This window comes from Podarcis pityusensis, assembly GCF_964106645.2.
Source record: "Podarcis pityusensis genome assembly, chromosome: 8".
Classification (NCBI taxonomy): Eukaryota; Metazoa; Chordata; class Lepidosauria; order Squamata; family Lacertidae; genus Podarcis; species Podarcis pityusensis.
The window spans coordinates 34,077,195-34,100,394 of record NC_138033.1 but is presented as its reverse complement, the minus strand read 5'-3'; positions in this window follow the sequence as shown (position 1 = coordinate 34,100,394).

Genomic DNA, 23,200 nt, shown 5'->3' with positions numbered 1-23,200 from the left:
GCAGCCGCTCAGTTTCTGAGCCAAGAGTCATCATCTCATGCATATCCTGGGAAACATAAACTGTAATAGGTATTTTGTTCCTGTGTTCATAACTGTGTCGTGCAGACACATTCAGCAGGCGGCTGATCTCTTTTAGGTCTGTGCATTTGGATGGCATCCCACTTTGCAAAACAACTACATGCGTCTGACAGTTATAGAGAAACAAAAGTGGATCCGTTCCCCCACCCCCCTCACCCGCTTCCTTCCCCAATGTAGCATAATGGAAAAGGCACCATGAAAAGAAAACTCCTTTGGGGATAAGCGTGATGAGCTACAGGAGCGTAAAAGAGAACTGATAGCGGCAGAAAGCACTGGCAGGTATTACCTTCCAATCTTTTAACATACTTATGCATTAGCAGGAAAAAAATACATTAATTGGAACAAAACACCAGTTTAAGTGAAAGCAAAGGGGGGGGGGAGAGAACATGGTGTAAAAGCCGCTATAAAGTTATTTTCAAATTAAATTACACAAAACACAATAGGATTAGGAAATTGCTTTGATGCCTGGGTTTTGCATTTTTATCTTTATTCCCAGCTCCCCAATTCCTTTGTCCAATATTCTCTTTTATTGTAAGATTCCCGGAGCGACCTCTCTCTCCCCCCCCGTCCCCCCCCCGCGCCTAGAATCACATTCAGATGCTTTATCTTTTCTCGCTCCTGAATTAAATATTTGGCACACGGGAAGGAAAGGCGTCCGTGTCCCTCCCTGCGCCTGCGCCCTGGGGATGAGTTCCCTCCCCCGCGTCTGGCCACTGGATCGAGAAACTGAATTTCCATTTTGGCAGGCACCGTGTTACGGAACTGTCGGAAGCACCTGATGAATAATTGAGCAGCCAGGCCGTCCTCCAAATTCGGCTGAGCAGAAAACGACGGCTCCTTGCAGCAGCAGGGGAGCAAAGTTGGAAGCAGGTTTACGCCTGCATCCAAGGATGGGGATGGGGAGATGATATGGGAACGTTTTGTGCCTTGCTTTCTCCCTAGTTGTACAGTTCCGCCTGCCTTTCTTTTTCCTGGAGCTACTGACATGTTCATTCGTGTAAGAAACTTTTGGGCAGCCTTCCTAGACAGCGCAAATAAAGAGGGCGACTCCACAAATCTAAACGTGGCAGAAAATGCAAGTGAGGGAGAGCGTCCTGTACACAATAAGGAGAGCCTGCTGGATCAGGCTCATCTAGTTCAGTATCCTGCTCGCAGAATGGTCACTCTTGTGCTTGTGGGAAAGCAGCATTTGAGCAACAGAGCAACTCTCCCCTCCTGTGGTTTCTAGCAACTGCAACATGGAAAGCTGTTCATCCTCCTTGTCTCACCTTCCCATAAAAGCAAGACCTGCACAGAATTAGGTGGAAAATGTGAACTTTCAGAATTCAGAGAGCTTCTAAAAATTGCTCTGCTGTTAAAAAAAATGCAGTTCATCATTATTAACCCTGTGTTGTGGGTTTGGGGGCCGTGGCTGAGGGCAGCCCTGCAAGGGAACAGGTGATTTGAATTAGCAAAAATGGTGATGAACGAAAGTGACCGCCTCCCTGTTGCTGTCAACCCCACAGCCCTCCTTCCCCAGCCAAACTGGTTTTAGCTAGACAATTTGCAGCTTGAGCCTCTTCAGCAGGATTAAGCAGTGTTTAAAAATGCTGCTCCACAATCTCCAGGCCCTTTCAAGCACTTCCAGCCCCAAATCCCCCTTCCAAAATACCCCTCAGGTTGCTGCAAAAACCCAGTGTTGTTAAATTTCTCCTCAGTCAAAAGCCAGCCTTCAGTTGCATGCATAAAGCTTCATGCTAGTTCATTGACAGGTTGTGCTTCTAAGCTCACAATGTCTCAAATGGAAATCCAGAATTTTGTAAGTGTGCGTGGCCAGCAGCTGCCTGCCCCAAATATCGCTTGCTCCATTCCAATGCAGCTTTGATTCTAGCAAATTTCACAAGTTCTAGACACCCCATATAAAGAAATAAATTTCCACAGACGTTCTTACATGTGATATGTGCTTTAGCCTCATTTCCCACCCTGTTCCTGCCCAATCTTTGCCTCCTGGGATTCCCAAATTCTGGGAAAGAGTGCCTGCCAAGGCTGGCTTTACAGACATAAGAACATCAGAAGAGGTTGCTGGATCAAGCCATCGGTAATCTAGTCCAACAACCTGTTCTCACAGTGGCCAACCAGATGCCTGGGGAAAACCCACAACAGGATTTGAGCATAAGATTCCTCTTCCCTTCTGTGGTTTCCAATGACATGTATCCAGAAGCATTGCTGCCTCCCTGTGATGGGAGTAAACAGCCTCCCTGCCCCCCCAAGCCTGTGGGGGGGGGGGACTGCCCTTGCCTGCTGTGCCCTATACCACCCCCGAATTTGTGGGGGTGGGGGCACTAGGCAGAAAGCCCTCCTGTGGATCTCGGCGCTTCTGGACGCTGTCTCTGGTCCGCGCCCCTAGCTGCAGTAACTTCAAAAGAAACAATTAGGAGGAAGCGAATGCACATATTTCAAGGAAGAAGGGGGAGTAAAGACTGCTAACTGAAGAGATCTCTGATAAACAAGACGGGTCGGAGGAACAAGAATAAATCATGAGAAGACACACCAAGGCTCGGTATGTTCGGCAAGGACTGGATGGGGGAGGGCGAAAAACTTTCCTTTCTTTTCTCTAAGTGATTAACCAAGAATCCCCCCCCCCCACAAGTCACAAGTCAGAAATGCCATTTAAATGACTTAAGATGTGGATTTAAGGCTGTGTGGAGATAATTTTCTAACCAAAGCATGTTTTAAGAAGATCGTGGAAAGTATAAGAGCTTTGGAATGACGCAGTAAAATATACCGTCGCCATTTTGGCAAGTTCTGTCGGAAGACTTAAGCCTGGGAGGAGGAACAGAGTTGTTTTTATATTGTGGGTGAGCCTCCTCAGGGGGGCTTAAGAGCGACAGATTTGCGAGATTAATGATGGAAAGAGTGATGTTATTTATGAAAGCGATGATATATGGAAACCATCTTGATATGAGGATTGGACGAACAGAAAATTCACACAGGATTATAATTGGTGCTTACCTGCTTAAGGAGATTATGAGAAGAGATCATAAAGGAAAAAAGAAAAATATACGAACAAGATGAGATGTGGAAACAGCAAGATAAGACTGGATAGAATTATGAACATTATTTGGACAGATTTGTGGATATTAATGCAGCAGCAAGAAGATGATCGGAATCCCCCCTCGGAACTTGAAATATGGGTCCCCCCAACAAAAATTTAAAATTCGGCTTTGTAATTCGGAATTTATGTGATGTGATTTGATTTGATTGGTCGGTTAATAAAAAAATATTTAAAAAAAAACCAGAAGCATTGCTGCCTCCAACTATGCAGACAGAACATAGTCGTTGGGGCTAGTAGCCATCAATAGCCTTCTTCACTATGAATTTATCCAGTCCTCTTTTAAAGCCACCTAGGTTGGTGTATACCACTACCTCCTGTGAGAGGGAGTTCCATAGTTTAACTACGTGCTGCGTGAAGATGTCCTTTATTTTTTCTGCCCTGTGTGCAGCCACTTGGTCTGGCATTGTTGCTTTGGCCCTGCAGGGCAAGTCCATAGGGGAGAGGCCAGCAACTCAGGAAAGTGAAGAACAGCCCAACCTCCACCTAGCGCAGCCTCTGTTTTCTGGAAATGTCTGAAGGTGTCCCTGCACTTCTTTCAGGGGTCCAAGGCTTCTTCTCTGGGTCTTGGTCCCTCCTCCATCTACCACCCTGCTGGGAAATTCAAGAAGGACATTGACAAACTGGAACGTGTCCAGAGGAGGGCAACCAAAATGGTCAAAGGCCTGGAAACGATGCCTTATGAGGAACGGCTAAGGGAGCTGGGCATGTTTAGCCTGGAGAAGAGGAGGTTAAGGGGTGATATGATAGCCATGTTCAAATATATAAAAGGATGTCACATAGAGGAGGGAGAAAGGTTGTTTTCTGCTGCTCCAGAGAAGCGGACAAGGAGCAATGGATCCAAACTACAAGAAAGAAGATTCCACCTAAACATTAGGAAGAACTTCCTGACAGTAAGAGCTGTTCGACAGTGGAATTTGCTGCCAAGGAGTGTGGTGGAGTCTCCTTCTTTGGAGGTCTTTAAGCAGAGGCTTGACAACCATATGTCAGGAGTGCTCGGATGGTGTTCCTGCTTGGCAGGGGGTTGGACTCGATGGCCCTTGTGGTCTCTTCCAACTCTATGATTCTATGATTCTAAATCTTTTTTCTGCTGATGGTGGCAGTAACACAATGGCTGGGGGAAAAGTAAGATCTGTCCAGGGTCACATGCCACCAATGAGCAGGGTCAAAACCAAAGGTGGGTGGAGCTTGCACCATTGCACCATTGCACAGTGTTCCCTCTCTCCCTCTGCTTTTTGCCTGGTCTTTCCATCCAGTCCAGCTTTTCCTTTTCCCACTCCTTTCATTAACACAGCTTGAAACTAATGGCTTACACACAGCTTTCCTGCCATGCAACCTTCTTTGGCTTTGCCCATTCATTCATTCATTCATTCATTTCATAAACTTTGTTCCCAATTTTTAACCCCCCCCCCCCAAAAAAATAATAAAACTCTTAACAACAATAACTGGGCACAAGTCTACTTATTTTTAAACAAAATTCTTTTTATTGCATTTTGAAAAAAAGCTGCTGAGGGATGAAATACCCAGAAATTAAGTCGGGGATGTGTGTGCATATCTGTGAGTGCACCTTTTCGATAATGGAAACAGGAGATGAAAACAAATGGGTGGATGTAGTCCAAGAATTTAGCAAATAATCCAAGTTATTCTCTCTGTGGAAATATTCATGTGACCATTTCTTCTGCATGCTGTGTGCTCCTACTGCTAGTTGTTAAAAAGTGTGGCACTTACTGTAACAACTTCATGGTGAGTACCGACAACTATTTTACTAGAAAAAAAGCACTGCATACGTAAGTTTATTTGTATGCCTCCTTTCCACAGTTCAAACCATACTCAAGGCGGCTTACAACATGAAAAAATACATAATTACAACATATCAAAGGTAGTCATAAATAAGCAAAACATCAGAAAATACACAATCAAACGGAACCATTTCCACATAAATTGCAAGATCTAAAATATACAAAAAAAACCAACCCCCCCAAAAAAACCCCCAAGAGTCTGTTAAGCAGCCTCAGTTTTTGTAAGCTGTAATGTGAACATCTGAGACAGCCATCACATATGCACAGGCGACTGCTGCATCAATAGGAGATTCAGGGGCAGGGAAACCAAACAGTTCATGCATGTTGCCCTCCCCATCCTCCCTCTCTAATGTGAAGAATGCCATCCAAATGGGGCTTGAGACGCAATGGGGATGGAGGAGGAGGTGGTCTTCCCTGTGTTTGAAGCTGCTCATTTGAACATCCCCTGTGGCTGGTGCAGCAATAAAACTGCTAGCACATTTGCAAAGCTAAGCAGAGTCTGGTTTGGTTTCAAATAAGATGGGGCACTGGGTGTTGAGATTCCTGCATTGCAGGGGGTTGGACTAGATGACACTCAAGGTCCCCTTCCAACTCTACAATTCTATGTTTCTATGAAACTGAGCTGCTGAATGACCCTGGGCCTTTTGAGGAGGTGTGCTTATTTCCAGCCTCACATGTTCTCAGCGCCCTCCTGCCATTGCTTCTGGGAATGCATCAAGAACATCCTCACCTGCCCAGAAGCTGCCTTTGCCTATTGGGGAAGGCTGCCCTGAACTCCCCAGCACAAGAGTGATGGATGGGAGGCAATATTGGAGAGCAATTCTGGTCCAGTCCCTTTATGTCGCTGGCCCTTACAGGGCAGGGTAGGTGGGGGGCATCTCGGGAGAGAAAAGCAAACATCTCCTCTGAGTGTCTTCAGGAGGATCAGGCCTCCTTCCATTTCATTAAAAGAAGTCCTTGATGAACCAATATTGAATCAGGCCGGCTCTGGAGTTGACCAGCCTCCCTCCCACACTTATTAAAGCAATAACTTTATTTAACAAGGAGAGCTGGTCTCCTCTGCCATGGAACCTCACCCTTTTCTGGTGCTCTGATTAAAACATATAAATCAGCAGCGGAGGCCCCTTTTGAGGAGTCTTGAGGGAGGTGTGCCTGACACTATCCACTAAGGTACGCTTATTCATCCAGGCCTTTGGATCTTAATTTTCTCCTTAATCCCTTTGTGGGGTTCAGTTGGACCTGATTTTAATATTATAATTATGATTATTAATTCATTGTTCCAGGGTGGGTTACAACAATTTAAAATACAACATTAGAAAACAATTTTAAATAACTTACAATTACTAAAAAACAAAAAACAACAACAACACAAAACCAAGCAAACATCTAATCTTAAAAAAGTAGCAAAAGTTCATACAATGGCTTAGATTTAGATTTCCAGTCTTCCTGCGTTAGAAATCTTCATGGCTGTTTTCCAAAAAGAGATTACTTTTCCCACGTTATGGGATGAATCCAGGTGTTGGGGTTGGGGCAACTGTCTAAAATGCTTTTAAATGTTTTTAAATGGTTTTTAATCTGTGACGTTTTAAATTTTGGTTCTTTTGTTTTGTTTTTGCTGTGTTGGGGGTGAGTTAATCGTTTGGTTGGAGTTGTGGATTATTTCAATTTGTGTATTATTATTATTATTAGTTTCTACTATTTTATTGGTTTATTGTATAGTTTGTATAAGATATTCTGTTCTGAAGGGGAGAAAGTCAGGGCTGCCTGGGAGTGGGCCCCAGCCAACAGAATGGCTGGGGCAGGTTCCACAGGGTGCGGATGCACTGGGACACCCAGTCTCAGTGATCACAGGTAGGAGGATGAGGTTACGCTAGGACCAGACCATGTCATTACTGAGGCAGGTTCAGTCATTGTTTGAAAACTATCCCTGCCTCCGGGTCTGGTCTTGACCAGAGGGATACTGGAATCAACAAGGGAGACCCACATGACCTTAAGGTGCTGCTGTGCAATGCCAGGTCAATGAAGCTGGTTGTCAACCTTACAAAGGGGGCCATGATCCGTGGGACAGCTGTGTGGCCAACAGAGAAGTGCAGCTGCCTGTCTCACAGCATCCCCTTGATGAAGATGGCTGCTTCTCTCACTGTTCCTATTGATATTTCATTGCATGGCTCTTAACGAGTCTTCCAGGATATATACACTCTTACAAGCTGGCTTATGTACAGAGCCACAAAGAACACAATATCCTGCTCTGGGGAAGTGCACAGGAGCCCTGGCAGGTCAATCATAGCAAACCTTAAAGGGAGTATCTGGTTTCCCATTTGCCATAGTTGTCGCTGTAGTGGGTCTTGAGGATGGGCCTGCACCCATATGGCTGGGCAACACCTGGGCTCCTGTGAGCCTGGAGATGAGAAGGCTGAGAGGTGATATGATAACCATCTTCTAATATCTAAAGGAGGGTCCAATGGACGATGGAGCCAGCTTGTTTGCTGCTTCTGAGGGCAGGACCTGCACTAATGGACTAAATATTAGGGAGAACTTTCTGAGGATAAGAGCTGTTCGACAGAGGAATGGACTCCCTCAGAAGGTGGGGGCTCTCCTTCCTTGGAGGTTTGTAAACAGAGGTTGGATGGCCATGTGCCAGGAATTCTTCAGCTGTGATTCCTGCATTGCAGGGGGTTTGGGTGAGATGACCCCTGGGGTCCTTTCAAACTCTGTAATCCTATGATTCTGTGATTCTATGAGAGTTTCGGGGCTGGTGAGAGGAATGTCCTTGTCTCATGACTTGGTGACTTTAGCTTGCCTTTTTCAAAATGTGTAAGAAGCCCTGTCAAGAAGAGAACAAAATCTAAACCACACATGTTTGATTTCTGCCCCCTCGTCCCCTCCTCCTCAGCACCACAGTGCTGCTAGACGAAGAAAGGCAAACAGCCACTTAGAAAGAGATTTCACACCAGAGAATTGAGGTCAAACCTGCCCAGCAAGTAATAAAGTAATAGTATTGATTTAGGTTAGTAATTATTTGCAGACATAAATTCACAGATCAAGTACATTGCTCATGGATAATGAACGAACACCCACAATCAATCCTCCTGTTGCTGAGAGAGGATATTAGCAATGTGGCCTGAAGAACTCAGAGACCCGTCTAAAACTATTGTTATGAGCTTGGGGCGTTAGGCTGTAGCAGGCGTTAAAAGCTAATCAAGCCAAGCTACCTTCTTGGCGAGGTGATGGGGGATTGAGGGGCTCAGTGCAAGATGGCAAATGGGTGCTGGGGTCCCCTCCCTCAACAGACAAAGTCAAAGTTGAAAGTTAGAAGTTGCTTTGATGTGGGCCAGATGTTAAGCAGCAAGCTGGGAAAAGAGACAGGGAGCACAATAGCAATGTTTGATGTCTGTTTGAATCCAAGTTTGTGACTATGGGAGAAACAATACTCTTTTGGAGTATTAATTGCTGTGAAGCCCTCCATCTTAGGTTCAGGCTGTATATGTGGGAATGTTGAGGGTGGCAGGAGAGGATATATTGTTTATTAATATCCTTTCTAACTTGCGCTAGCAAGTTTGCTCACTTAGCAGAGTGCAGAGTGCATTCCCCTTTACACAGTAGAAAACTGGTTCATGTGAGTTTCTTAAGACAATAAGCAATTCAATCTGGCTTGTCCAGATTGAAATGTGTTCTAATGTTTTCCTGGTAAGACCCCTTGAATCCCTCCTAAAAGAATAAAGACACCACAGTCTTATTCATAAGCAATAAAAAGAAAGTTTACTCACGGACTTCCGGGTTGACGCCTCTGGCAATGGCGGGAGGAACTTGCTCTGTGAAAAACAGGGTCTGACCGCCACGGCGAAGGTGGAGACCCAATGAAATCACAAGTGGGAGAAGCTTGTGAACCTGGGATTCGGCTGGCACCTTTTGCACCTCCCCTACTCGCGGGGAAACCCTGTTTTGGGGATCCGGAGCGACGTGGGGTGAGTGGCGTGGTGCTTTGAATCGACTGCTTTTTTCACGGAGTGAAGCCGCATTGCTGTTGCCGGAGAGCGCTGACTTTTTCCTGTGGACAATTGGATTTCAAACAACTACTCGTGAGTAAATCGGAAAATTGGATTTTTAAATACTTTAATTTGGCACTGAAGCAGGAGGTTATAAACAGGAAGTCCGCCTCCCGTTTTTGTAAATAGATTGAAGCAAAGATGTTACAAGTTAAAGTCTTTGAAAGCTTTTGGCAAAGGATTACATTTCCATTGGTTTAAAATACAAAACCCCCCTTGGAAGCACGAGAAGAGGGGGAAATTTTGGATCTAGTGAGCCTGCAGGAGAGAGTGAAAAATCAAATTACCACTGCTCTGAACCTGGGAACGGGCTGCCAGATGACGTTTGGAGAGAGTGCATTTGACAGAACGGATTTGACAGCTAGCTAAATAAGAGTAAGATACTGTTTCCATTGTCCTCCTCTGCATTTAAAAAAGAGGAAAAGTAACTGAAGTCTTATCTTTAATGCTTGAGCTGTGCCTGAAAGAACTGATACAAGTGGAGACTGTTTCCCTCTAGAGGGAGCTTTTGAAACTGCTACAGGATTGTAACTGGGGGATTTCCAGCTGCAGATAAGGATTCTGAGAACCAGAGAGCGACCTTGGACCATTTAAAAATGTTGACAGGAGCTTCCGGGGGCGGCGCGAACGGCAATGGCGGTCCTCTTCTGAATGGGAGAGGAGGCTCCGCAGGCAACGGGTCGTCCGCTACGGCGAAGCGGAGACCCATTCTGGAAAACCCCAGGCGGCAAGAGCCTGGGGTCTTGAGGCTCGGTGGGCGCCTTGAGCGACCCTCCAAGCGCAAAAGGAACCCCGTAAGGGGCTCCGGAGCGTGGAGGGGGGTTGCGGCGCTGAGAGCTGCTTCACAGCCTGAGGAGCGAAGCCGCGCTGCTGCTGCCGGTGAGCGCTGATCCCTTTTCCTGCTAAATTACGGATTCGGACGAAAAGCAACTAACTTGTGAGTAAAAGACTGAGTCACTTGAAATTAGAGACTTTAAAGGGAAAATCTAAATTGGCTTGAACTTGGCTGAAAACGGAGAGACGTGGAAGCAGGAAGTCCGTCTTCCGCAGCCATTGAACTTGAAAAAAGCAATTAGCTGGAGGAGTGGAGGCTGAAAGAAAGAGATCCTAAGCTTTACAGATCTAAGCATCTATTGAACTTGCATCTTAAAGTAAAGACTTTAAGCTAAAGATCTGGGATTATTACTTGCACTTGACTTTCCTCCTTTTATTGGATTACAAATTAGAAGGTGAAACCCAGAGTCAGGAGCTGCCTGAGCACTAAGGGAGCTGTCAGTACTGCAGATTTGGATACTGTTTATTGGAACTTGAAACAATCTGAGGGTATTGAGACCTTTTAAATTTGAAACACTCTTTTTGGAGATAAATAAGCACTGTCTGTAACAAAGTGACCATTTATAAACTCTGCTAAACATTTGTATTTGAAGGTTCTTGGACATTAAATTAGACTCTGAAAGACATTTTAAGCTCCCTCTAGAGGATTGGATTAAAACAGTGACTTTACATGCACATTTTACTTTCGATTCCCTTGTTGTTTGCTTGCTCTGGACCTTTCCATTCCCATGGGAATAACTCAGTGTGACCTTGACTGACAGATAACGTTGGAATGAGTGGCACAAGAAAAAGAGGGAGAGCTAAACAAACAACTTTAACAACTCTAACCTCAGCCTCGCAGACACGTAGATCATCTGTACCTACTTTGCCCTCAGAAGTGGAGGGAGAGGGCGAAGCAGAGCAGTTACAATTGGAAGATATGGCCTCAGGAGTATCTGTTTCTGTTCTAGACAAAATTTTTGAAAAACTGGAAGCTTTGGACAAGAAAGTAGATGCGCAATCAGCAAAGATTGACAAAAATACAGAATGTCTAAATAAATTAACTACACAAGTGGTACAGAATGCACAAGCAATTGGACAGTTAACGGAGGCCTCAGCAGAAAATCGGAAATTGGCTGAGGACACCAGACAAAAATTAGAAAATTTAGAGCAAGAGGTAAGACCACTCACTAAACAAGTTGGGGAACATCAGATTTATCTCTCCATGATAGAACTGCGAAATCGTGAGAATAACTTGAGGATTAGATCATTACAAGAGGCAGAAGAAGGACATCTAACTGAGTTTTTGACCAAAGAATTCTCCAAGTTCTGGAATTTGGAAGAAAAGGACTTTAAAATCGTGTCAGCTTTCAGACTTGGAAGATTCATAAAGAAGGAGAGGCCCAGAGACTGTTTGATAACATTGAGATCAAAGGAGGAAAGGGATAAGATCTTGGGCCTACATTTCGTAAAATCACTGGAGGTTTTGGATAGAAGAATTGAAATCTATAAAGATATCCCAAGACTACTGCTGGATCTTAGAGCCGCCTATTCTGAACTTGCTAAACTACTAAGGAGCAACGCAATTCCATTCAGGTGGGAATTTCCCCAAGGAATATCTTTTACCTTTAGAGGGAGAAAGGTTAAAGTAAGAACACTGGAAGAGAGAGACAAATTCCTGTCTACATACGGAGAGGACCTTCAAAAAGGAATTGAACTACCTTCTGGGCCTGAGGCAACGCCAGTACCAACACCAGCACCTGTGGAACCTGAAGATCCTGAGAACAAGATACCACCCCTTGAAAAATAACCAGATAATTCAGGATGTCTCTGCAACTGCTGAGCTGGAATATTAATGGTTGTAACATTCCGGAAAAAAGGAAGAAAATATTTCATATATTAAAAAAAGAACAATTGGACATTATTTGTTTATAAGAAACACATGTGACGAGGCTCCACAGAAAAGTGTTAATAAATAAAAGATTGGGCCAGGAATTTGTATCGTCGGACAAAGTTAAGAAGAGAGGCGTGGTGATATATGCAAAAGAGAGCCTGTCACCTAAATTCCTATTTAAAGATGAACATGGAAGAATTTTGGCTATTGAGATACAATATCAAGGAGAGAAACTGCTGATATTAGGAATCTATGCACCTAATGAAGGGAAATCGGAATTTTACAAGAAGCTGCAGGAGACAATGCTGGACTATCTAGACTACAACAACATCATAATGATGGGAGATATGAATGGGGTCGTATCAACTAACATGGACAAGTCACAAAGTCAAAATGTTACAAAAGACGGCAGACTACCTAAAACCTTTTTTGAAATGACTGACAATATGGATTTGATTGACATTTGGAGGACAAAGAACCCACTAGGAAGAGAGGGAACATTCTTTTCTGAAGCCCAACTGACATGGACAAGAATCGACCAAATATGGATTTCTAGAGGCCTGGCACCTAAGGTCAGAAAAGTGGAAATCTGCCCAAAGACCTGCTCCGACCATAATGCAGTAAAGATGGATATGACACTATTACCAACTGGATCCTTTAGATGGAAGATGAATGACAATTTGTTTAGAGATCAGGAAATTACCAAGAAGGCCCAAAAAGTTTTGAAGGACTACTTTGAGATAAACATGAATAATATGGTGGAAAAAAGAATAATCTGGGACGCAAGCAAAGCTGTAATGAGGGGATTCTTGATACAACAGAATGCAGTAAGGAAAAGAACACAAAATGAGAAAAAAGATAAGATCTTGGATAAAATAAAAGAATTAGAGAAGAAATTAAGAGTGAATCCGAAGTCACAGCCAACTCTGAGAGAAATTAAACTTTATCAAACACAATATTCTAAATTGATAAATCAGGAAATTGAATGGAAGGTTAAATTAATGAAACAAAAAACGTTTGAGTCGGCGAATAAATGTGGAAAACTGCTAGCTTGGCAGTTGAAGAGAAGACAAAGATTAAATACCGTTACAAACTTAGAGGTTGATGGAAAAAACATCCAGAATCCAGTGGATATCAGAAAGTGTTTCCAGAGATACTTCAAAAAATTATACACCCAAGGGCCGCAAGACGATGTTGAGATTAAACAATTTTTGGCAAAAAACGGACTATCTAAATTGTCACAAGAAAATAGGACAATCCTGAATTCTAAAATAACACGACAGGAGATCGAACAAGCCATCCAGAACATGCAACTCGGCAAATCTCCAGGACCAGATGGGCTGACCTCCAAGTACTATAAGACATTAAAAGACTATTTGATACAACCTTTGATGGAGGTCAGCAATGAAATTATGGAGGGGAAGAGGGCACCGGAGTCTTGGAAGGAAGCGTTCATCACATTAATACCAAAGTCGGAAGCTGAAAAGACACAACTTAAGAACTACCGTCCCATCTCTCTTTTAAATGTGGATTACAAAATATTTGCAGACATTTTGGCAAATAGATTTAAAAAAGTTTTAAATGAAGTAATTCATAAGGACCAGGCCGGCTTTCTCCCAGGTAGACATCTGTTTGCTAATACAAGGAACATTATTGACATTTTGGAACTTTTGCAAACAGATATAAATACAAAAGCAGTTTTAATTTTTATAGACGCGGAGAAGGCCTTTGACAATATCTCCTGGAAATTTATGATGGGAAATTTAAAAGAGATGGGAGTGGGACGGGGTTTTGAGAATGGGATTGAGGCGATATATTCAGAACAGAAAGCTAAACTGATAGTTAATAATGTGGTTACAGAAGAGTTTAAAATTGAAAAAGGGACACGACAAGGTTGCCCTATTTCCCCTTTGTTATTCATTTCGGTTCTGGAAGTGCTATTGAACATGATTAGAGGGGATCGGTTGGTGGAAGGAATTCAGGTCGGTCAGAAACAATATAAATTAAAAGCTTTCGCAGATGACCTGGTTTTGACCTTGCAGAAGCCAGAGCCCAGTACGAAAAGAGTATTACAACTGATTAATGACTTTGGTCGGGTGGCTGGATTTAAACTAAATAAACAGAAAACTAAGGTTTTGGGGAAAAATTTGACTGATACAGAGTCAGAACGGTTTCAGAATGAGACGGAACTTAATGTGGTTAAAAAAGTAAAATACCTAGGGGTAAACATAACAGTAAAAAATCTAAGTCTATTTAAGGACAATTATGAAAAATGCTGGACAGAAATTAAGAGAGACTTAGATAGTTGGTCAAAATTGAAACTTTCTTTGTTAGGCCGAATTGCTGCTATCAAGATGAATGTATTGCCAAGGATGTTGTTTTTATTTCAAACACTTCAGGTTTTGGACAAAACGGAGTGCTTCCAGAAGTGGCAGAGAGACATTTCTAAGTTTGTCTGGCAGGGCAAAAAGCCCAGAATTAAGTTTAAGATTTTAACCGATGCAAAACAAAGAGGGGGCTTTGCCCTGCCAGACTTAAAGTTGTATTATGAAGCCGCAGCGTTCTGCTGGCTAAAAGACTGGCTACTTCTTGAAGACACTGATGTGTTAGATTTGGAAGGGTTTAACAATGCCTTTGGATGGCATGCATATTTATGGTATGACAAGGTTAAAGCAAATAAGGCCTTTAAGAACCATATTGTCAGAAAATCATTGTTTAATGTCTGGACAAAATATAAAGACTTGCTGGAAAATAAAACACCAAGGTGGCTTTCACCTTTGGAAGCCAAGGCCCGAAAAAGACCCAATATGGAGGCTAAATGGCCAAAATATTGGGAAATACTAGAAAAGGATGGAGACAATTGGAAATTGCAGAGTTTGGAGAAAATGAAAGACAAAGTGCGAGATTGGTTACATTACGCTCAGATTAAAGAAGTTTTTAAAAATGATAAGAAACTAGGGTTCCAGGTGGAGAAATCGAAATTAGAAACAGAATTGCTAGAACCAAAGATTAAGGTACTTTCAAGGATGTATAACTTGCTGTTGAAATGGAATACACAAGACGAAACGGTTAAATCGGCTATGATAAGGTGGGCACAGGACATTGGGCACAATATCATGTTTGAGGACTGGGAGAGGTTGTGGAGTAATGGATTGAAATTTACTGCATGTAACGCTCTGAAAGAAAATGTAATGAAAATGATTTATAGATGGTATATGACCCCAGTCAAACTTGCCAAAATTTACCACCTGTCTGATAATAAGTGTTGGAAATGCAAAGAGTGTGAGGGAACGTTCTTCCACCTCTGGTGGACTTGCCCTAAAGTGAAGGCGTTCTGGGAAATGATTTATAATGAACTGAAAAAGGTATTTAAATATACCTTCACTAAGAAACCAGAGGCTTTCCTTTTGGGTATTGTCGGCCAAGGGGTGGCAAAGAAGGACCCATTTTTTATGTATGCAACAACAGCAGCAAGGATACTTCTCGCAAAACATTGGAAAACTCAAGATCTACCCACACTGGAAGAATGGCAGATACAACTGATAGACTACATGGAACTGGCTGAAATGACCGGCAGAATCCGTGACCTGGGAGAAGAGAGGATTGAGGAGGACTGGAAGAAATTTAAGAACTATTTACAAAAGTATTGTAATTTGAGTGAATGCTAAATAAGATGCTAGATCAAAATAATTGAGCACCACTAAATTTAGAAGTTTTTAAGAAAATAAGTAAGACTGTGAAATTTAGCTCCTTCTGAGAATTATAAGATTATGAAATATAGAAGGGATATAAGAATTTAAATAAGATGATAAATTGCTGACAAAATGTTATAACGATGAAAGTGGGAGCGGGAGATGTGAGGAAGTCCAAAGAAAATGTGAAAATATGTTAAGATCAATGTTATATTGCTTATTATGTTTATTTTTATTGTAAAACCTAATAAATTGCTTTAAAAAAAAAAAAAAAGGTTGACAGGAGAGGCCATTGTGACTGTTTTATGTAAGATAAGCTGTTCGTTGGGACAGCTTCACAAGAAGATGGATGACATGACTTTTAAAGTTGATAATTTGGAACAAAAAGTGACTAATTTGAGTCAAAAAGCAAACATCAACACAGAAATAATTCAGGACTTGGTACAGGAATCCATTTTGGCAGGACAAATGGTGGAGGAGAAGGAGGAGAAGGAGAATGCTGCTGTTGTTGAACATAAAGTTGAACATAAAGTAAAACAAGTGAGATCCGTGGCTTTACAGAAGCAAATTGAGGACTATAAGTTGAGGCCTTTTATGATTGAATCTAGGAAAAGTCAGACTCTGAGGAATGGACCCCGGCTTGGACGAAAGAAGGAAAGTTGGAAAGATCCCTCTATGCAGGGATTAACTGACTTTTGGGACATGGACTCGGGCCTGGAGGAGATTGACGTTTTGGGGGCCTTTGGACTTGGAGGAATTTTGAAATATGCCCTGAAATACTTTATGGACTGTAGCTTTAACTATGGAAATTTGGCTGATTTGTTCAGAAGGAAGAAAAGGATTGACAGGTTGGAGTTTCCCCGAGATTTGCTCTTTAGCATTAAAGAAAATGAAGAAGACCTGCAGAAGGGACTTGGAAAAGAGTTAAGAGCCTCGGACATAAGATCACCAGGTTGATGGACTTTGTGGAGTTGCCGGAAAGGACTGGCAGAATCCGAAACCAGGGAGAGGAGATGGTGGAAGAAGATTGGAAAATTTAAAGTGTATATATAGACTTATGGTTAAACTAATGAGTGATAGAAAAATGGTGGAATGATTTTTTATGGGTTTAGCTGAAATGTTATAAGGAGTTAAGTATATATAAGTATTTTAGTTTTAATGGAAAATAAGGTTAAAAATTACGTTATTTACAATATGATAGAAAATGGAGAAAGATGGAAAGGATTTGCTGAAACAATTAAAAGAAGTGGAATACAAAAAGGGAGGTGAGAGGAGGTCGAGGAAACAAGGGAATGAAAGATAGAGTACGGAAAAGGGATGATGTATGTTTTTAAATTGTTTTTGTCTTGTTTTATTTAGGGTTAAGGCTAGGGAGTGGGGTTTGTTTAGTTTAGTTTAATGTGTTCAGTTTTGAGTTTAGGTTGTGTTTTATATTGTTTATATATTGTATTGTATTGTTTTGATTTTTTTTCTTTTTTCTTTCCCTTTTTTTCTTTTTTTCTGTTTTTTCTTTTTCTCTCCTTTTGTGTCTTTTTGTAATCTATAAAAGTAATAAACTTTTTTTTTTTTTTTTTTAAAAAGAAAGTTTACTCACGACCAGGCAGAGCACAGTGCGATCCCTGAAGGCAGGCAAACATGTACAGACAGGTTTACCCCATAAGGGAGATGACCTGGGGGACTGCTTGGCTGACAACCAGCAGCTCAGTCCATGAAATTTGCAGGACAAAAGGAAGATGGAAAAGAGAGAGCGTGGCAGCATGCCTTGGCCTTTTGCCAGGTCTGGAAAGGTCATGCCCACCCACTAGTCACATGCAAGGAAGGATGCTCCAGCCAAGTGTAATAGGAAGTTCAACTGGCTGGAGCAACATCCCCTTGCATGTCCACTCTAGGAAAACAAGGAATGTTGTATTTGACTGCTCCCAGTGGATTACACCCCACAGTATATATGTGTAAATAAACCAAATATCATTAAGACATGAGAGTCTACACTGTGCCTCATTCCCAAAGGTAAAACAAACCCTGGTAAGCAGCTGGAACTCTTGGAATTTTGCACTACTCGGAGATTGCGATGGCGTGCAATACTATAAACATATATTTAAAAGGAAGAAATCACAGGCCAGTCACCAACGGTTGGTGACTTCATAGCTGAATTTGTTTCCCACCAAGCCATACCCATGTGAACGTTTATTTATTTAGTGGATTTAAATATCGCCTGTCACCAAAACAGAGGTTTATAACAAAAATCCACTATCAACACAACACAGAAAAGCATAGATACACAAAACCCAGATGAATTAACAGTGATTCTTAAACTCAAATTACTCTGCAGCAGGAGGAGATGGTGAGTTGCTGCACTTCTTCACAGTGGACGTGCACTGGGTATGGACATACCATCAGAACATAAGAAGAGCCCTGGTGGATCAGGCCCATGGCCCATCTAGTCCAGCCTCCTGTTCTCACAGTGGCCAACCAGGTGACCCAGTGGGAAACCCACAAGCTGGATTTGAGCACAAGAGCAACTCTCCCCTTCTGAGGTTTCCAACAACTGGTATTCAGAAGCATTACTCCATTTGACTGTGGAGACAAAGCATAGCCACTGTGGCTAGTAGCAATTGGTAGCTTTTTGCCCCATAAATTTGCCTAATCCTTTTTTTAAAAAGCCTTCCAAGGTGGTGGCCACCACTGCCTTCTGTGGGAGTGAGTTCCGTAGTTTAAGGTATGCGCTGTGTGAAGAGTGACTTCTTTTTAATGTGTTCTGAATCTTCCAGCATTCAGCTTCACTGGAGTTCCTGTTGTTGTGAGAGGTAGGACGACTTTTCTCTCAGATTTCTCCAAGCCATGTACAAATCTATTAACTTCTATCATGTTGCATTTTTTTAAACTAAAAAGTCCCAAACTCTGCAACATATCCTCATATGGGAATTGCTTCATCCCCTTGATCTCTTTGGTTGCCCTTTTTCTGAACCTATCCCTACTCTTTCCCAATACCCTTTTTGAGATAAGGTGACCAGAACTACACAAGTAGTCTAAATGCGGTCATAGCCTAGATTTGTATAATGGCATGATGATATTGGCAGTTTCACTTTCAATTCCTTTCCTCATGATCCCTAGCATGAAATTTACCTTTTCTCATGGCTGCTGTACACTGGGTTGACATCATCATTGAGCTATCTAGGTATTCATCAAAACAATTCATCCTAAAGTCTAACAAAAGTATTTTGGAATAAGCTTCCATGGACTGCAGTCTTCTATATCAGCTGCAGATATTATGGGCAGGCTGTGGCTGGGTGGGGTGGGGTGAGAGAAACTGTCAACCATGAAATCAGAAGGAAATGAAATGCAAGAGGTGCAGGTGGTGCCACTTTAGTTAGAGCCTGAGTGGATGCAAAATAAGAACTGTGGCAGGGACAAGCGATAAAACCACCAACTTGCTATTACCTTGTTGGCTAACAACTGTGGTGGGAAGGATCCCCTTGTCTCTATTCAGACCCAAACATGTGAAATTAAACTTCTTGAAGAATTGCAATCCTCCAATTTACGGAAAGGGAGCCACGTTAACCTGCTGCAGCAAAAGCAAAGCTTTTGGAAAGAGTCTTGTTGCATTGAGCGGCGTAGCTAGCCGCTCGGGTGCCTGGTGTGTGTGTGGGGGTGTCCTGCAGCTGGGGGCAGGGCAAGCCTCTCTGACATGTGGAGCCTTTCTACCACCTTCTCCTCAGCTGTAGGATGGCTGAGGAAGAGGTGGTAGGCAGATGCAAGTCCCACGCTGCCGTTTCAGGCAGTGCGGAACCTGCGGGCCCCTAAGCCAACACTTCACTCCTAAAAAGTTTCATCAGCCCAAATTATTATTTTTAAAAAACTCATTTTGTCACCCCCCTCAGTGATGACACCCAGGGCTGACCGCACCCCCCGCACCCACTGGTTGCATCCTAGACCAAAGTCAAATGCATGAAGCCCATTCCTAAAGTGGCAGAGGTGTGGTCAGGGGTGGGTGGAAAGGAGAGGCAGATGAAATGCAAAAGAAACAGACAGTGGGGATTACTTAAAAGCAAAATAGTTACAATGATCAATTAAGAAGGTAGCATTGGTGATATAACACAAACCCTGCCCTTGGAAAGCTAATTAACACATGTAATGTGATTTTTTTCTTTTTTCTTTTTAAAATGATCTCAATCCAAGCCACAGGTGACGGAACTGAATTGCCTGGTAAATTGTAATCCAGCAGCTTTCTCCTTTGGAGTTTCCCTTTGAAGTGCCTTGTTTGAAAAGAAGACCAGCAGGGGAGTGTCCTGGGAGGTGGAAATGTTCTCCCATCAGCTTTTGGATTCTGTCAGGTTTGTGTCTAGCTTCTCCCTGCTTTTGCATAGACTGACCTGTTTGTCCCATGCAGAATACAGAAGGGCATTGCTGGCAGTCTTTATGCTGGAAGATGAGCAGGCGGAAGAACCCCTGATGTTGTGAATTGCATTATTATGTTCCGCAGCAGTGCTGCCTAAGTCGACGTGGGAGCAAAGTTGGCATATTGACTCTTTTATACAAAAGAATAAACTGCAGAGTATGCAGCAGGATGCTGGCTCCACAGCCACCTAAGAGAGCATCCTGATGCGTCTCTCTCTCTCCCTGCAACCCACAACACACTGCAAAGAAGTCCTGAAGAGCAGGGTTGCCAACAGTGGAAGTTTTCCTGGAAGAAAAGCAGGCAGAACGGTTCGCCTCAGCTCTGGTAAATAGACAGAAGATCAAGCCAGAATCTCTTTTTTTTCCACATAGCAAAAGGAGCCTAGCTGTTTTGGTAGAATGCTCAGCAGATATACTGTGTCCAGTTCTGGGCACCACAGTTTTAAAAGGATATTGACAAACTGGAAGGAGTGCAGAAGAGGATGTCCAAGACAATAAATGGTCTGGAAACCAAGCCTTATGAGGAACAGTAGAGGGAGTTGGGGATGTGTAACAGTGAAGTCAAGATCCTGGTGGATGCAAGAGTCTTTATCCACAATGTGCTCTGCAAACAAGTCATATCAAGCTACTGCTAGTTCTACAACCTTCTTCAGGCCAGATTGTAAAAAGCTCGAGACCTACTGGAAAAGCTCTGCTGGAAGGCACAATGAGAATGCAGTGGAGGCAGCGAAGTATGCCTTCGCTGCCACTAGGTAGGCTCAATGATGAACTTTCACCAGTGTTCAACTGCATTTGATCAGAATTTTCTTCCACTTGCTTTCAAGCCATCTCCTGGCTTGTTTCCTTGCCCCAAGCACTGCTGGAGTATACCAGGGAGTCAAATGGTCTCCATGAAGTGGGAGAGGGCACTCAGGGATGATTGTGTCAATGGCCCGAGCCATTCAGAGGTTCCACAAGTCAGCCAGGGCTTCAACAGGAGCGCCAGCTGGGAAATCCCCCAAAGCCATCTGGAAACCAATTGGATCGATCATGCTCCAAGTGCAGACCAACCACATCCCCCTGCCTCTACAGGGGGGCAAGGTGCTGAGAGCCTAAATATCAACAGGAAGTCATCTGACCATGACTGATAGGATAGCTCTCCTCAAATATCTAAAAGACTGTCAAATGGAAGATGTAGCCAGCTTGTTTTCTGCTGCTCCAGAGGGTAGGACCTGAACAAATGGATTCAAATGACAAGGAAGGAGATTCCAGCTAAACATTAGGAAAGTGGACTCTCCTTCATTTGAGGCTTTTAAAGAGAGGTTGGATGGCCACCTGTCAGGGATTCTGTAGTTGTGATTCCTGCATTGCAGCAGGTTGGGCTAGATAACCCTTGGCATCCCTTCCAACGCTATGATTCTATGAAATCTCATTTTGTGCTCTAGCCAGGCAGTCAAACACCAAAGGCACTTGCAAAGTTGCCAGGAATTCCCATGATTCCACTTCCTCAACTCTCTGCCAGGAGAAGTGTTTGCATCCTGGTGCCTACAAAGTTTGCGATCTGCTGAGGAGCAGGTCTAAGGGCAGCCCTGATCTCCAGCTGGGGCACTTCCTCCAATTCCTCTTCATCTAGTTGCAGTCAAGTTTTTAAAAGCCTCCCTGATCTTTAGATTTCTGTTGTTTTCCAGTTTACTCATGCCTTGATGGTCTCCCTCAAAACAGGGAAGTGCTGCATTTTTCAAAAGACACAACAAAACACCTGGTTCTTCCTTTATTCTGCTTGTTTCTCTCCTTTCAAAAAGTGCTTCAGATCCAGCTTTGTTGGAACCTCTCAACCTTTCCAAGCTCCGTCCATTGCCAACAATGATTACACACAAAAAGGCATCTTTTCTTCTTTCCCGGGGAATGGAAATTGCTGGATGTTTTCCTGTGTTCTCTTTCGGTTTCCATGGCAATAAAGAGTCATTTCTGATCCTGGCTATTCTCTTATTGTGGGGAATTTGGGTAATTTTAGCAACATCACAACACCTGCCACTTACCTTTCCATCTTGCCTTACTCAGGCCTGTCTTTTAATTGCTACTTACAGGGAAACAAACCAACAGCTCATGGGGTGGGGGGGTCCCCCATAGGCCAGAGAGCGAATGAGCAAGGAAGGGGCAGGCCAAAGCGAAAGGGATGCATTTCAGTCCCTCCCTCCCTCCCTTTTCACAAACCTTTCAGGTTCAAAACAGAGCGGGGTGGGGAAGAACCTCGTCTTAATGAAAGATTTAACTCACCTTTTCCGTTTGTTTTTCCAAGTGTGTCTTTGGCAGTTCTTTGGGCTGCCTGAGAGAGTTCAGAGACTCTGCTTGGCCTCTGCTGCCCAGTGCTATTAAGAATTTATTATCATGTCAGAACTTCTTAAAGGCACGTTTGAAAAGAAACCAAAGAAGAGGGAGGGAAGCAGCAGCAGCAGGAGGGCGTCTTCATAGAATCCAGCAAACGGCAAAGAAAGAGGGCCAAATCCAGCCAAGGTTCTGGTAGTGAGACACCAGTTGTGGCCGTGGAAGGTGGTGGAGGATGCACAGAGACAAATGGAGATAGCTCTAGATATTTTGGCACTTGAGGGAAACCACAAACCAGGGAAGAAGGGGTGAGTGAAGATTTGCATCAGGAATGAGGTGGGGCAGGGAGATAAAGATCTACATTGGGAACATTGATGAGAGGACACTAGCAGCACCTCCAATTTGCCGAGAGGCTGTAGAAGCTGCTTTGGTGGGTGAGGGGGGACTGCCGATGAGGAGGCAGATCCAGTCTCCAAGGATCGCAAGGTAGCAGCAACAACTGGGCAAGACATTTGCCCCCTAAACCAGCCACGCTCTCCTAAATTCACCTCTGCCTGGTCTCTCCCAGGTCTTGGTCCACTACTCTAACAGTTACACCACACTGGCTCTGGAGATGGTTGCCTTGGGGCCACCGATGTCAAGACTCTGCTTCTTCCCACTGCAGTGGGTGGCGCTGTGGTCTAAATCATTGAGCCTCTTGGGTTTGCCAATCGGAAGGTCAGCAGTTCGAATCCCCACAATGGAGTGAGCTCCCATTGCTCTGTCCCAGCTCCTGCCAACCTGCCAACCTAGCAGTTCAAAAGCACGCCAGTGCAAGTAGATAAATAGGTACCGCTGCGGCAGGAAGGTAAACGGCATTTTCATGTGCTCTGGTTTCCGTCATAGTGTCCCATTGCGCCAGAAGCAGTTTAGTCATGCTGGCCGCATGACCTGGAAGGCTGTCTGTGGACAAACGCCAGCTCCCTCTGCCTGAAAGCGAGATGAGCGCCGCAACCCCATAGTTGCCTTTGACTGGACTTAACTGTCCAGGGGTCCTTTATCTTTTACCTTGCCTTGTGCACCTCTGCCCCTTGGAGCAGGACCTGAGC